Here is a 17,664-nt window from a genome sequence, read left to right as displayed (position 1 = left end):
TGCCTCCTCAGGTGGGTCCCTGATCCCCATGTAGCCTAACTTGCAGAAACCTCCCAGTAGGGGCTGACTGAAACCTCATACAGGCAGGTGCCCCTCTGGGACAGAGCTTCCAGAGGAAGGATTAGGCAGCAATATTTGCTGTTCTGCAGCCTCCACTGGTGATATGCAGGCAAACAGGGTCTGGAGTGGACCTCCAGCAAACTCCAACAGACCTGCAGCTGAGGGATCTGACTGTTAGAAGGAAAACTAACAGAAAGGAATAGCATCAACATCAACAAAAAGACATCCACACCAAAACCCCATCTGTAGGTCACCAGCATCAAAGACCAACGGTCGATAAAACCACAAAGATGGGGAGAAACCAGAGCAGAAAAGCTTAAAATTCTAATAGCCAGAGCGCCTCTTTTCCTCCAAAGTATCACAGCTCCTCGTCAGCAACAGAACAAAGCTGGATGGAGAATGACTTTGAGGAGCTAATAGAAATAGGCTTCAGAAGGTCAGTAATAACAAACTTCTCCGAGCTAAAGAAGGATGTTTGAACCCATCACCAGGAAGCTAAAAACCTTGAAAAAAAGATTAGATGAATGGCTAACTAGAATAAACAGTGTAGAGAAGACCTTAAAAGACCTGATGGAGCTGAAAACCATGGCATGAGAACTACGTGATCCATGCACAAGCTTCATTCAATAGCCTATAATCAAGTGGAAGAAAGGTATCAGTGATTGAACATCAAATTAATGAAATAAAGCGATGAGAAGTTTAGAGAAAAAAAGAGTAAAAAGAAATGAACAAAGCCACCAAGAAATATGGGACTAAGTGAAAAGACCAACTCTGTATTTTATTGGTATACCTGAAAGTGATGGGGAGAATGAAACCAAGTTGGAAAACACTCTTCAGGATATTATCCAGGAGAACTTCCCCAACCTAGCAAGGCAGGCCAACATTCAAATTCAGGAAATACAGAGAACACCACAAAGACACACCTCAAGAAGAGCAACCCCAAGACACATAATTGTCAGATTCACCAAGGTTGAAATGAAGGAAAAATTGTTAAGGGCAGCCAAAGAGAAAGGTCGGGTTATCCACAAAGGGAAGCCCATCAGACTAACAGCGGATCTCTCGACAGAAACTCTACAAGCCAGAAAGAGTGGGGGCCAATATTCAGCATTCTTAAAGAAAAGAATTTTCAACCCAGAATTTCATTTCCAGCCAAACTAAGCTGCATAAGTGACAGAGAACTAAAATCCTTTACAGACAAGCAAACACTGAGAGATTTTGTCACCACCAGGCCTGCCTTAAAAGAGCTCCTGAAGGAGCACTAAACATGGAAAGGAACAACCGGTACCAGCCACTGCAAAAACATGCCAAATTGTAAAGACTATCAATGCTATGAAGAAACTGAATCAATTAATGGGCAAAATAACCGGTTAACATCATAATGACAGGATCAAATTCATACATAACAATATTAACCTTAAATGTAAATGAGCTAAATACCCCAGTTAAAAGACACAGACTGGCAAATTAGATAAAGGAGTTTCCATCAGTGTGCTCTATTTAGGAGACCCATCTCACGTGCAAAGACGCACACAGGCTCAAAATAAAGGGATGGAGGAAGATCTACCAAGCAAACTGAAAGCAAAAAAAAGCAGGGGTTGCAATCCTAGTCTCTGATAAAACAGATTTTAAACCAACAAAGATCAAAAGAGACAAAGAAGGCCATTACATAATGGTAAAGGGATCAATTCAACAAGAAGAGTTAACTATACTAAATACGTATGCACCCAATACAGGAGCACCCAGATTCATAAAGCAAGTCTGGAGAGACCTATAAAGAGACTTAGACTCCCACACAATAATAATGGTAGACTTTAACACCCCACTGTCAACATTAGACAGATCAACGAGATAGAAAGTTAACAAGGATATCCAGGAATTGAACTCAGCTCTGCACCAAGCAGACCTAATAGACATCTACAGAACTCTCCACCCCAAATGAACAGAATATACATTCTTCTCAGCACCACATGGCACTTACTCCAAAACTGACCACATAGTTGGAAGTAAAGCACTCTTCAGCAAATGTAAAAGAACAGAAATCACAACAAACTGTCTCTCAGACCATAGTGCAATCAAATTAGAACTCAGGATTCAGAAACTCACTCAAAACTGCACAACTACACGGAAACTGAACAACCTGCTCCTGAATGACTACTGGGTACATAATGAAATAAACGCAGAAATAAAGATGTTCTTTGAAACCAATGAAAACAAAGATACAATGTACCAGAATTTCTGGGACACATTTAAAGCAGTGTGTAGAGGGAAATTTATAGCACTAAATGCCCACAAGACAAGCAGGAAAGATCTAAAATCGACACACTAACATCACAATTAACTAGAGAAGAGCAAACACATTCAAAAGCTAGCAGAAGGCAAGAAATAACTAAGATCAGAGCAGAACTGAAGGAAATAGAGACACAAAAACACTCTTCAAAAAATCAATGAATCCAGGAGCTGGTTTTTTGAAAAGATCAACAAAATTGATAGGCCGCTAGCAAGACTAATAAAGAAGAAAAGAGAGAAGAATCAGATAGACTCAATAAAAAATGACAAAGGTGATATCACCACCAATCCTACAGAAATACAAACTACCATTAGAGAATACTATAAACACCTCTACCCAAATAAACTAGAAAAATCTAGAAGAAATGGATGAATTCCTGGACACATACACCCTCCCAAGACTAAACCAGGAAGAAGTGGAATCTCTGAATAGACCGATAACAGGCTCTGAAATTGAAGCAATAACTAATAGCCTACCAACCAAAAAAAGTCCAGGACCAGACGGATTCACAGCTGAATTCTACCAGAGGTACAAGGAGGAGCTGGTACCATTCCTTCTGAAACTATTCCAGTCAAAAGAAAAAGCGTGAATCCTCCCTAACTCATTTTATGAGGCTAGCATCATCCTGATACCAAAGCCTGATAAAGACACATCAAAAAAATAGAATTTTAGACCAATATCTCTGATGAACATCGATGCGAAAATCCTCAATAAAATACTGGCAAACCGAATCCAGCAGCACATCAAAAAGCTTATCCACCACGATCAAGTCAGTTTCATTCCTGGGATGCAAGGCTGGTTCAACATACGCAAATCAATAAACATAATCCATCACATAAACAGAACCAATGAAAAAAACCACATGATTATCTCAATAGATGCAGAAAAGGCCTTTGACAAAATTCAACAGCCCTTCATGCTAAAAACTCTCAATAAATTTGGTACTGATGGAACGTATCTCAAAATAATAAGAGCTATTTATGACAAACCCACAGCCAATACCATACTGAATGGGCAAAAACTGGAAGCATTCCCTTTGAAAACCGGCACAAGACAGGGATGCCCTTTCTCACCACTCCTATTCAACATAGTGTTGGAAGTTCTGGCCAGGGCAATCAGGCAAGAGAAAGACATAAAGGGTATTCAATTAGGAAAAGAGGAAGTCAAATTGTCACTGTTTGCAGATGACATGATTGTATATTTAGAAAACCCCATTGTCTCAGCCCAAAGTTTCCTTAAGCTGATAAACAACTTCAGCAAAGTCTCAGGATACAAAATCAATGTGCAAAAATCACAAGCATTCCTGCACACCAATAACAGACAGAGAGCCAAATCATGAGTGAATTCACATTAACAACTGCTACAAAGAGAATAAAATATCTAGGAATCCAACTTGCAAGGGATGTGAAGGACCTCTTCGAGGAGAACTATAAACCACTACTCAACGAAATAAACAAGGACACAAACAAATAGAAGAACATTCTATGCTCATGGATAGGAAGAATCAGTATCGTGAAAATGGCCATACTGTCCAAGATAATTTATAGATTAATTGCTATTGCCATCAAGCTACTATTGACTTTCTTCACAGAATTGGAAAAAACTACTTTAAAGTTCATATGGAACCAAGAAAGAGCCTGCATAGCTAAGACAAACCTAAGCAAAAAGAACAAAGTCAGGAGCATCACGCTACCTGACTTCAAACTATACTACAAGGCTACAATAACCAAAATAGCATAGTACTGGTACCAAAACAGAGATATAGACCAATGGAACAGAACAGAGGCCTCAGAAATAACACCACACATCTACAACCATCTGATCTTTGACAAACCTGACAAAAACAAGAAATGGGGAAAGGATTTCCTATTTAATAAATGATGCTGGGAAAACTGGCTAGCCATATGTAGAAAGCTGGAACTGGATCCCTTCCTTACACCTTATATAAAAATTAATTCAAGATGGATTAAAGACTTAAATGTTAGACCTGAAACCATAAATACCCTAGAAGAAAATCTAGGCAATATCATTCAGGACATAGGCATGGGCAAGGACTTCATGACTAAAACACCAAAAGCAATGGCAACAAAAGCCAAAATTGCCAAATGGATCCTAAGTAAACTAAAGAGCTTCTGCACAGCAAAATAAAACTATCATCAGAGTGAACAAGCCACCTAAAGAATGGAAGAAAATCTTTGCAATCTACCCATCTGACAAAGGGCTAATATCCAGAATCTACAAATAACTTAAACAAATTTACAAGAAAAAAACAAACAACCCCATCAAAAAGTAGGCAAAGGATATGAACAGACACTTCTCAAAAGAAGACATTTATGCAGCATACAGACAAATGGTCATCATTACTGGTCATCAGAGAAATGAAAATCAAAACCACAATGAGACACTATCTCACACCAGTTAGAATGGCGATCATTAAAAAGTCAGGAAACAACAGATGCTGGAGAGGATGTGGAGAAATAGGAACGCTTTTACACTGTTGGTGGGAATGTAAAAAATTAGTTCAACCATTGTGGAAGACAGTGTGGCGATTCTTCATGCATCTAGAATTAGAAATACCATTTGACCCAGCTATCCCATTACTGGATATATACCCAAAGGATTATAAATCATGCTATTATAAAGACACAAGCACACGTATGTTTACTGCGGCACTATTCACAACAGCAAAGACTTGGAACCAACCCAAATGTCCATCAATGATAGACCGGATTAAGAAAATGTGGTACATATATACCATGGAATACTATGCAGCCATAAAAAAAGGATGAGTTTATGTCCTTTGCAGGGACATGGATGAAGCTGGAAACCATCATTCTTAGCAAACTATCACAAGGACAGAAAACCAAACACTGCATGTTCTCACTCACAGGTGGGAATTGAACAATGAAAACACTTGGACACAGGGAGGGGAACATCACACACCAGGGCCTGTCAGGGGATGGAGGGCTGGCAGAGGGATAGCATTAAGAGAAATACCCAACGTAAATAACAAATGGGGGGAGCAAACCAACATGGCACATGTATACCCTTGTAACAAACCTGCACATTGTGCACATGTACCCTAGAACTGAAAGTAAAACAATAATTTTTTTAAAAAAAGACTCCAGTAATTATTCCTTAGTTGTCAACATATACATTAAACACATCTGGTATTCCGGGGTAAATTGTGAATTGTTTGGGAACAAGCAATTCATCTATACCCATACCTTACCTACAACAATTTTAATATAGTGCTTTGTGTATTTTAGTTGCACAGTAACTATTTATCACAACCATAAAAATAAATTCAACTTTGGTCACTTACAAAATCTATACCAGAACTTATCTTTACTGTAAACTACTTCATCCTTGTATATAATAATCAACTGAACACTTAAAAATCCTTTATACCCTTCAGCACCGTCTGTAAGTGCTTTACTTTGTCAGCCCTGCCCTAGCTTCATGTCCCACTATTTTTCTATCACATACCTCCTTTTGCTCTATTTAATAGTCCCTGTCATTTCCTTTTCTCTGAGAACCTATTTGCTCATAGCCCTCACACAACCTAACACTCCACTTTGATCTTTCAAGATCCTCTTCTAATTTCATCTTATCCAAGAAACTTTGAGAATCTACATATTATTTTAAAAGACTATCTCTTCCCAAAACTTCTAACCAGAGGATTTGCTCAAAATCTTTCAAATGCAGTAAACGAAGGGGTAGAAAGTTAAAACCAAAACATATATACACACACTAAACCCACATAAAGTTATCATGTGGCACACCCAGCTTTCTACCTTACCCACTGAGTGCTGAGAGCCAAAGAAAACCTTTAAAAGGGCTTTCTAGGAAATGATCATAAGAAAGCAGTATTTTCTATCACCAGGTTCGCATGAGTTGATATTAGGTCCTATTCTTGGGGCTCAATGAGGCCAGACTCAAAATCTATAGTTCCTAAATCCTGTCCCTGTGAATTTCCTTCAAGCTTCTGTTGTGTGTCTCCATCTCAATATAAAGGGACCAAGTCTGAGGACAGGTAACTATTTAAAGTAAAAATTACCTCAGCGGTAAAAGTATAAAATTACTTCAATAATTACCTCAGCAGTAAATTTTTTTAAAGCTAAGCAGAGGTAACATTCAGAATATATTTATATATGATATTAACTCCAATATCTAATTGTCAAATAATATAAATCAATTTTTCTAACTCTGTTCAGACTTCTTCCCATGCCAAAGGAAAATATAAAACTTTATATGAAAAATTATTTCATTCTTGCCATGATGAAATAATAGAGACTAGATATACCCTCTTTCCTGAAACCAAAAAAGACTGAACAAAATACATTAAGTTATATCAAACAATTATTTTCAAGACTTTAGGCTTGGAGCAGTCACTCATGCCCATAATCCTAACACCCTGGGAGGCCAACGTGGGCAGACTGCTTCAGCCCAGGCGTTCGAGACCAGCCTGGGCAACATGATGAAACCCCATCTCTATTAAAAGTACAAAAATTAGCTGGGCATGGTGGCACACACCTGTAGTCCCAGCTACTCGGGAGGCAGAGGTGGAAGGACCACCCAAGCCCAGGAGGTCAAGGATGCAGTGAACTGTGATGGCACCACTGCACTCCAGCCTGAGCAACAGAGTAAGACTCTGTATTTAAAAAAAAAAAAAAAAAAAAAAAAAAAAGACTTTAGACAACAGGCAGCATTGGAGAAGAATTCCTGAGACTCAGGACATAAGTAAAGTAAACTCTATGACTGCCATCTTAACCACCTTGAAATCCAGTTTCTAGGCCCCATAACAGGTGGGGAAAATTGAGATACAGTCTTGTGTGCTCCCTGAATTGAGGAGATGATGAGGAGAGTCACCGCAAGTCAGACAAGCCACATTTCAGGTACACAATGGCAGTGAGACCAAGGTGGCTAAAGTTCACAGGACACCACCAGAGATGAAAGAACTATACAGAGATCTTCAGAGATTAGTAGATCTCCATCAAATATTCAGCTGGGAACTGATCAATGCATTCATGTAAGGAAACTACCCATGGTCAGAGAATCAACCACCAGAAAAGATTAGATATAACCATGCCTAACATTCACAGAGGGTAGAGAATTATACCTATCTCCACCAGCCAGACTGGAAAAGCTACTGTTTCAAGATACATTGGGAAGAGTGCACAAAAGCGTCTCACCTCGGTAGAGTGGAATAATAGTCCTAGGCTCTGCATTACTCTAGAACAAATTATTTTGAAGTAATTTAACTGCATACCAGAACAACATTCAAGAATATTTACAGGAAAATAGAAAACAGTCAAACACAACAAGATAAAATTCACAATCTCAGGTATTCAATAAAAAATTATCAGGCTTTGAGACCAGCCTGAGTAACATGGTGAAACCCCATCTCTACAAAAAATACAAAAATTAGCAGGGCATGATGGGGCACACCTGTAGTCCCAGCTACTTGGGAGGCAGAGATGGAAGGATCACTTGAGCCAAGAAGGTCAAAGCTGCAGCGAGCCATGATCACGCCACTGTACTCAAGCCTGGGTCACAGAGTGAGATTTTGTTTCAAAAAAAAAGAATTGGCATGCAAAGCGGAAGAAAGGTATAACCAATAATGAGGCAGGGGGGAAATCAATCCATCAAAAGCAAACCGGCATTAACTCAAATGTTAGAATTACCAGACAAGCCCATTAAAAGTTACTGTAACTGTATCCTATATATTCAAAAGTTTAATAGAGACATACTAAAAAAAACTCATCTCTAACTTCTAACTTTAAACTTCATAATACAATGTGAGAGATAAAAAATACACTAGATGGGATTAACAGCAACTTAGATATGGCAAAAGACAGTAGTAGTGAAATTGAATATGTAGCAACTTTCCAAAATATAAACAAAGCATCAGTGAGCTGTGGAACAACTTCAAGTGGCCTAATATGTGTGTACTTAAGAGTCTCTAAAGAAGAGGCAAGAAAGGGACAAAAAATTATTTGAAGAACATTGGCTCCAAAATTTCCACATTTGAAGAAAACTATAAATCCATAAGAAGTTCGACAAATCACAAATGTAAGAAACATGGAAAAAACAATGACACTTCAGAATAAATTGCTTAAAACCAGTGAAAAAGCAGAGAAAAAAGACATATACAAAGAAACAAATGTGCTTGAGAGTAACAAACAAACAAACAAAAAGATAAGGAACACATGAAATTTCTCACTGAAAACACGAGAGAAATCAATGAAATCACATGATTAAAATATTTGGAAAATAAAAACTCAACCTATTAAATAGAATTCCATAGTCGAGAAATATTTTTAAAAATTCAAAGCCAAAATTACGACTTTCTCAGACATACAAAAGCTAAATAATTCATCACCGACACCACCACACTACATGAAATGTTAAAAAAAGTATTTCAAGAAGGAAATATCAGATGGAAATCTGGATCTAAAGAAAGGACAGGGCTGGGCGCGGTGGCTCACGCCTGTAATCCCAGCACTTTGGGAGGCCGAGACGGGCGGATCACGAGGTCAGGAGATCAAGACCATCCTGGCTAACATGGTGAAACCCCGTCTCTACTAAAAAATACAAAAAACTAGCCGGGCGTGGTGGCGGGCGCCTGTAGTCCCAGCTACTCGGGAGGCTGAGGCAGGAGAATGGCGTGAACCCGGGAGGCGGAGCTTGCAGTGAGCTGAGATCAGGCCACTGCACTCCAGCCTGGGACACAGAGCAAGACTCCGTCTCAAAAAAAAAAAAAAAAGAAAGGACAGAAGAGCATTAGAAATGGTAACTAGGTAAACACATAAAAGTTTTTTCTTATTATTTCAATCTCATTTAAAGATAACTGACTGTTGAGTTAAAAAATAATGTAGTATAGAGTTTATAACATAAAAGTAAAATCTTTGACAAAACTGGTACAAAGGACTGGACAGGAGAAATGCAAGTGTGCTATTATAAGGTTCTTACAGTACATGTGAAGTGGTATAACCCTCAAAGACAGACTTACAAGTTAAAGATTTATATTATAAATCTTAACACAACCACTAAAATAACAGAGTTATAGCTTATAAATCAATAAACAAACTATAACAAAATTATAAAAATATTCAATAAAGTCAAAGATGGCAGAATTAAAGGAAACAACAATATAAGATGATGACAAGTTTAAATATAACAATATTAATAATCACCTTAAATGTAAATAACCTGTTTTCCTCAAAATCTCAAAAACATTATGTTGTGTGAAAGAAGAGTTACAAAAGGCCACTTATTGTATCATTCCATCACAATTAAATGTCCAGAATAGGCAAATCCATAGAGACAGAAAATATATTAGTGGTTACCAGGGGTTGGAAGGAGGGTGACATGAGGAGACTAATGGGGACAGAGTTTCTTTTTGGGGTGATGGAAATATTCTGATTGGGAGTTTGGGTAGTAGTAATAATTGCACAAATTTTGTGAACATATTAAAAACCACTAAACCATACTCAAAAAGTGTGAATTTTAGATCCATCCCTGCTAGATTTGCTCATAAAAGGTTTGGCCATCTGACTCACTTTGGCCAATAAAATTTAAGTAGAAATTATGTATACCACTCCCTAGGGGATGCTTTAAGGTATTTCAACTAGATCTCTTTTCCATCTGTCGTGAGTCTGGTTTATCCCAGAAAGACACCGATTGCTGGTCACAAAACAAAGCAGTGTAAACCAAAGATATATCCAATCTACCAACTGAGATGAATGAAATGTGAGCAAAAAATAAAACTTTAATTTAAAAATAAAATAAAATGGTTTAAATAACCCAATTAAAAGACAAAGATTGTCAGACTGTATTTCTAAACGCAAGACCCAACTATATGCTACTAACAGACAAACTTTAAAGATTTTTCCTAGGTATGATGGCTCACACATGTAAACCAAACATTTTGGGAGGCTGAGGCGAGAGGATTGCTTGAATCCAGGAGTTCAAGAACAGCCTGGGCAACATAGCGGGACCCCATCTCAAAAAAAAAATAAAATTTTGTAGTCCCAGCTACTTGGGAGGCTGAGATGGGAGAACTGCTTGAGCCTGGGAGATGAAGCTGCAGTGAGCCATGATCATATCATTGCACTCCAGCCTGGGTGACAGAGTGAGACCCCGTCTCAAAAAAAAAAAGTTAAAGATAAACAAAAAAAAGAGAATACAAGCAAAAGGCTGGGAAAATATATAAGATGTTAACACTATTCAAAAAGAAGTTAGAGTGACTATATTAATATAAGATAAAGTAGATTTCCAAGCAAACAACATTATCAGAGATAAAGAAGGTCATTTTACAAGAGGATATAACAATCCTAAATGTTTATATACCTAAAATAGAACTTCAAATTACATGAAAGACAGAATTTAAAAGGAAATAGATAAATCCACAATTTGAAGTTAACTTCTCTCAATATCTGATATAATATGTAAACAGAAAGCCAACAAAGATACACAAACAATAGTCATCCCTTATCCATAGTTCTACTTGTAATGGTTGCTTTTTTTTTTGGTGGGGGGAGACAAGTCTCGCTCTGTCGCCCAGGCTAGAGTGCAGAGTGCAGAGGCGCGATCTCTGCTCACTGCAATCTCTGCCTCCTGGGTTCAAGCAATTCTCCTGCCTCAGCCTCTGGAGTAGCTGGGATTGCAGGCGCCCGCCACCATGCCCAGCTAATTGTTGTATTTTTAGTAGAGACAGGGTTTCGCCGTTGGCCAGGTTGTTCTCGAACTCCTGACCTCAGGTGTTCCAGCCACCTCGGCCTCCCAAAGTGCTAAGATTACAGGCATGAGCCACCAGGCCCAGCCAATCATGGTTTCAATTACCCACAATCAACTGTAGTATAAAAATATTAAACAGAAAGTTCCAGAAGTAAATAATTCAAAAGTTTTAAATTGTGTACCATTCTGAGCAACACAATGAAATCTCCTGCCATGCGACTCTGTCCTGCCTGGGAAGTGAATCATCCCCTTGCCCAGTGTATCCATGCTGTAAGTGCTACCAGCCAGCTAATACTTAGTAACCATGTGAGTCAGTTATCAGATATACTATTGCGATATCACAGTGACTGCATTAAACCCACCCTTATTTTACTTAATAATGGCCCCAAACCACAAAAGTAGTGATGCTGGCAATTTGAATATGTCAAAGAGAAGCTGTTAAAGTGCTTCCTTCAAGTGAGACAGTGAAAGTTCTCTACTTAATAAGGAAACAAACAAAATTGAATGCTGAGGCTGCTAACATTTATGGTAAGAACAAATCTATCTGTGAAACTGTGAAGGAAAAATAAATTTATACTAATTTTACTCTTGCACTTCAAACTACAAAAGTTATGGTCACAATGTATGATAAATGCTTAATTAAGATGAAAACAGCATCAAATTTGTGAGTAGAAGTCATGAACAGAAATATGTTTCAATTGATGACAATGAGGTATGAAACTATCCACAGTTTCAGGTATCTCCTGGGCGACTTGGAAAATATCCCCCACACAAAATGGGGGACTACTATATAGCACTAAACAACTTTATTAGAAAAGAAAGGTCACACAGACATTACAAGGTGACAAGATATTACCGATAAAGGTCAAGGACATTTCAAGACAACTTCATATCCATTTCCCTCTGAACACAGATGCAAATACATTCATCTCTCCGTATCCTTCAGAGATTGGTTTCAGGCCAAAGATACCAAAATGTGAGGGTGGTAACGTCCCTTAGATAAAATGGTATACTATTTACATATAACCTATGCACATCCTCCTTATATGTTAATCAGCTCTAGATGACTTTTAGTACCTAATACAATGTAAATATTATATAATAATTATATGTATTTTTTATTTGTATTATTTTTTATTGCTGTATGTTATTTCTTATTTTAAAAAATATTTCCCATCTGTGGTTCTGCAAATGCAGAATTTGTGGATATGGAGGGCAGACTGTATTTCAAACAAAATTTCAGCAAATTGAATCCAATATTTTACAAAGACAACATACAATGAAGTAGGGTTTAGCTGAAGAATGCAAAGTTTGTTAAACATTGAAAAATCAATGTAATTTGCCATATTATCAGACTGAAAGAAGAAAACCATTAATGATCACTTCAGTAGAGGTAAAAAAAAAAAAAAAAAAAAAAAGCATTTGACAAAATCCGAAATCTGTTTTACATAAATTCTCAGCAAACAAGAAATAGAAAGGGTTGTCAAGTGCAGTAGCTAATGCCAGTAATGCCAGCCTTTGGGAGGCAGAGGCAGGAGGATCACTTGAGCCCAAGAGTTTAAGACCAGCCTGGGCAACATGGCAAAACCCTGTCTCTACAAAAAGGCACAAAAATTAGCCAGGCATGCTGGCATATGCCTATAACCCCAGAGGCAGAGTTTGGAGAATCGCTTGAGCCCAGGAGGTCAAGGCTACTGCACTGACTGTGACTGTGCCACTAATTGTGCCACTGCACTACAGTAGCCTGAGTGACAGAGCAAGACCCGATCTCTAAAAGAAAGAAAGAAGGAAATGGAGAAAGAAAGAAATAGAAAGGGGCTGGTCACAGTGGTTCACGCCTGTAATCCCAGCACTTTGGGAACCCAAGTCCTTGAAGCCAGGAGTTTGAGATTAATCTAGGCAACAAAGCAAGACCCCGTCTCTACAAAAAAAAATTTTTTTTAATTAACCAAGTGTAGTGGTGCACGCATGTAATTCTAGCTACTCAGGAGGCTGAGGTGGAAGGATCACTTGAGCCCAGGAGACCAAGGCAGCAGCGAGCCATGATTATGCCACTGCATGCCAGCCTGGGTGAGAGAGCAAGACCTTCTCTCACAAAAAAAAAAAAAAAAAAAAAGGAACTTCCTCAATCTGACAAAGGGCACATCCAAAAAAACACAGTTAACATCAAGCTTAACACTTTCTTCTTAAGATCAGAAAAAGAGCAGGTATGTCTGTTCACCACTTCCATTCAAATTTATACTGGAGGTTCCAATAAGTAGCAATAGTCAAGAAAATAGATAAAAGGCATCCAGATTGGAAAGAAGCAAAAGTGCTCTTATTCACAGATGATAGGCTCATCTATAGAGAAAATCTAATGGAATCTAGACAAAAAAAAAAAAAAAAAAACACCAAAACAATAACTGACTTTAGCAAAGCTGCAGGATACATGAATCAATATAAGAAAAACAATTGTAGAGCCAGGCGCAGTGGCTCACGCCTGTAATCCTAGGAGATAGGCAAATCACTTGAGGTCAAGAGTTCGAGACCAGCCTGGCCAACAGGGTGAAACCCCATCTCTACTAAAAATACAAAAATTAGCCGTCATAGTGGCACATGCCTATAATCCTAGCTACTCAGGAGGCTGCGGGAGGAGAATTACTTCAACTCGGGAGGCAGAGGTCACAGTGAGCAGAGATCACGCCACTACACCCCAGCCTGGGTGAGAGAGTGAGGCCCCATTTCAAAAAAAAAAACAAAAAAATAAATACAACTGTATTTTCTTTTTAACACAGAAGGTGTTGACAATTGTATTTCTATATGCTAGCAATGAACAATTAAAAATGAAGTTCACAAAAAAAATACCATTGACAAATAATAATTGAGAAATACATTGTGTTCATGGGGAGGAAGGCAATACTGTTAGGGATTTAATGCAAATCCTAACCAAAATTCCAGCAGGCATTCTTAAATTCCATAAGAAATTAACAACGTGATTGTAAAATTCATTTGGGAATGCCAAGGACCAAAAATAGGCCAAAAAAAAGAACAATGTTGGAGGCCTAACACTATCTGATTTCAAGACTCAGTATAAGCCTACAATAATCAAGGCAGTATAGTGCTAGCATTAAGACAGACATAATCCTATGACTTTTTTTGTTTTTTTGAAATGGGGCCTCACTCTCACCCAGGCTGGAGTACAGTGGCGTGATCTCTGCTCACTGTGACCTCTGCCTCCTGAGTTGAAGTAATTTTCCTCCCTCAGCCTCCTGAGTAGCTAGGATTATAGGCACAATCCGTAAAAGAACAATTTGAAATTGTGACTTAATCAAAATTTAAAATTTCTGCTCTTTAGTGGCACAAGAGAGATGGCACAGTTGAACACTGGGCAGCACTGCCAGATTTTCTTTCATTTGTGTGTGATACTCAGGAATACTTTTCCTTGAACACAAAAGCTGGCAGTCTCGTGGTTGTCCTGAGATGACTATAATCAATGAGAGACTGAAGACATAAATTTTACCCATGCTCATTCAAGGGCCGTGTTGAAAGAGAACTTGTGGCAGTTATACATCCTTACTGTGAGAATAATTTTTTCCTGAGACACCATCATCAGTCAGATCACAAGTGTGAAAAACTGGAAATCCCAAAGCCTTACACGTCTGCCACTCAGAAACTTGTTAAAGACATTGATTCCAAAACAGGAGAGACAGCAAGTAAACAAGGGAAAGGTGACAAAAAATAGTGAAACAGCTGCAAAGGAATTGCACTGATGAAATTAAGGATATACAACGATGGGGATAAATCACTGCCACAGGCATAAAGTATTTGCTTTCAAGTTTTCTTACCTAAGGGGAGCAAAGAAAAAGGTAAACCAATGTTCTTTTCCATGGATGAAGCATCAAAAAGGTCACAGACTTTGCTGCTTCTCTGGCCAGTCTTAAAGATGACAATAGGCTAGGCACGGTGGCTCACATTTGTAATCCCAGCACTTTGGGAGGCCGAGGAGGGCAGATCACAAGGTCAGGAGTTTGAGAGCAGCCTGGCCAACATAGTGAAACCCCGTCTCTACTAAAAGCACAAAAAATTAGCTAGGTGTGGTGGCGGGCACCTGTAATCCTAGCTACTTGGGAGGCTGAGGGAGGAGAACTGCTTGAACCCAGGAGGCAGAGGTTGCAGTGAGCAGGGACAGCGCCATTGCACTTCAGCCCGGGAGACAGTGTGAGACTCCATCTCAAGAAAAAAAAAAAAAAAATGACACTAACAGGCCAGGCACACTGGCTCACACCTGTAATCCTGACATGTTGGGAGGCCGAGGCAGGAGGATCACTTGAGCCCAGGAGTTTGACACCAGCCTGGGCAACACAGTGAGACCTCATCGCTATTTTATTTTAAAAAAAAGAAAAAAAAATTAACAGCTAAGAAATTAAGGTTGTGTCACATTACTTCAGGAGAAGCCTTATCCTTGGATCTTACTTTGGAAACCTGGATTGCTAAATTGGACTGTCCTTTATAAAATAGTGGAAATATAATCTTGGAATATCTTAATGATGAATGACAATTTTGTAAAAATGTTGACTCTTACTTGGAATAGTCATTCAAGGATTCAGGCCAGAAATCACAAAGAAAATTCTACATACATATTTAAATCAATTTCTTTTACTACAAATACAATTTTTTTTAATTCTTTAAAGTTGCTTTTTAACTTATTTCCACTGATGTCATATTTCACATTATCATCCTTCTTTTTTTTTTTTAAATGAGATGGAGTCTTACTCCGTAGCCCAAGCTGGAGTGCGCTGGCACGATCTCAGCTCACTGCAACCTCCACCTCCCAGGCTCAAGCAATTTTCTGTCTCAGCCTCCTGAGTAGCTGGGACTACAGGCACGCGCCACCACGCCCAGCTAATTTTTTTTTTCTTTTTTTTTTTTTTTTTTTTTAGTAAAGACGAAGTTTCACCATATTGCCCAGGGTGGTCTCGAACTCCTGAGACTGGGCAATCCACCCACTCAGCCTACCAAAGTACTGGGATTTACAGGTGTGAGCCACAGCGCCCAGCCTACATTATCACCTTTCTATTAAATTTGGGTGTTTGTGTTTTAACTATATACTGATCCTCAATTATTATCAAATTCTTATAATTAATTAGCTTTCATTAGGTTATGCTGCAGTTAACAACAACAAAGGTGCATTTCCTGGTGAGTATTGCCAGCTGTTGACTGGCTGTAGCACTGCTCCAAGTCATCTTCACTCCAGGATCAAAGGTGAAGGAAAGTCCCTTTTGGGAGACTGTCATTCTTTCAGCAGAGGAAGAAAAGAGATGAAAGAAACTTCAGTTTTCTCTTACAAGACACATGTACCATATTTGCTTTAAGCAAGTTATATGGCCACGCCTAGCATCATGGGGGCCAGAAAGTACAGTCTCGCTGTCTACCTACATCATGATGTATAAATTGATGTGTATACATGAATTGTAGGAACTTACAGATCATAGTCATTCAATCTCCTAATTTTTGCATAAATAATGTTAGGCCTAGGATAGGAAAATGATTTTCTTGGTATCACTTAACTGCGTTGGGGCATATTTCTGATAAAGACCCACTTCTAGTAGGATTCATCTTTTTGGTTTGTACGAATGTGTTACAAATGAGAAGAAAGTTGGGATAGCTCAACCTCATTACAGTCTGTGTATAAATACCAAAGCAAAACACTTGCCGAAAGTAACTACATTTTACCAACAAATTGAGATAAATGCTCTTGACTGATGTTTTCTATTGATACCCAGAAAAATACCACTATAAGTAGAATAGAAACTATTTCTATTTGTCCACTGTCTCTTTTCTATTCTAATTGTCATGGACATGTATAGTGGCTTTAGATTTACTTAAAGGAGTAAACTTAAAATGCTCAAAAATAAATAAAATAAGATAAAACTTCTGCTTTTTGAAAGACGCTTTTAACAGAATGGTAAACTGCCAGCTGGGGGAAGAATTTGAAAGTCATGTGCTTGATATAAGACTTTTACCTCAAACATATAAAGAACTTTCAAAACATAGTAATAAGAAAGCAAATAATCACATTTTTTAAAAAATCAAAGAATATATACAGATGACAAGCACATAAAAAGATGCTCAAAACCAATAGAAAAATGCAAATTAAAACCAGAGCTACTAATACCTAATAAAATGGCTTAAACTAAAAAGACTGATCATACCAAGTGTTGGCAAGGATGCAGAAGAACTGGAAATTTCATACACTGCTGGTGGGATATCAAAAAGTACAGGCCCTTTGAAAAACAGTTTGGCAGTTAAACATATACCTACCATATGATCCGGTAATTCCATTCCAAGAGAAATGAAAGCATACATCCATGCAAAGGCTTATACACAAATGTTTATGGCATTTAATAGCAACAGGTGAGAGAACAACCTATGATATTTCCACATGATGGAATACTATAAAAAGGAATCAACTATTGATATGTGCTACAGCATGACTTTCAAAATTATGCTGAGTGAAATAATCCACACCAAAAAAACTACATACTGTATGATTCCATTTCTACAAAATTCTAGAAAATGCAAACTACAGTGGCTGC

The 17,664-nt window shown here is 38.2% G+C and overlaps 1 protein-coding gene and 1 pseudogene across 14 annotated transcripts in view; one reads left to right on the top strand and one right to left on the bottom strand.

The window, feature by feature from the left end:
* EVI5 (ecotropic viral integration site 5) overlaps positions 1-17,664 on the bottom strand; it is a 271,149-nt gene that overhangs the window by 198,698 nt on the left and 54,787 nt on the right. The window lies entirely within an intron of this gene.
* LOC102126202 (AN1-type zinc finger protein 1 pseudogene) lies at positions 4,427-16,440 on the top strand (annotated as a pseudogene).

This window comes from Macaca fascicularis, chromosome 1 (genome assembly GCF_037993035.2).
Source record: "Macaca fascicularis isolate 582-1 chromosome 1, T2T-MFA8v1.1".
NCBI lineage: Eukaryota > Metazoa > Chordata > Mammalia > Primates > Cercopithecidae > Macaca > Macaca fascicularis.
This window is presented reverse-complemented; position numbering and strand designations above follow the sequence as displayed.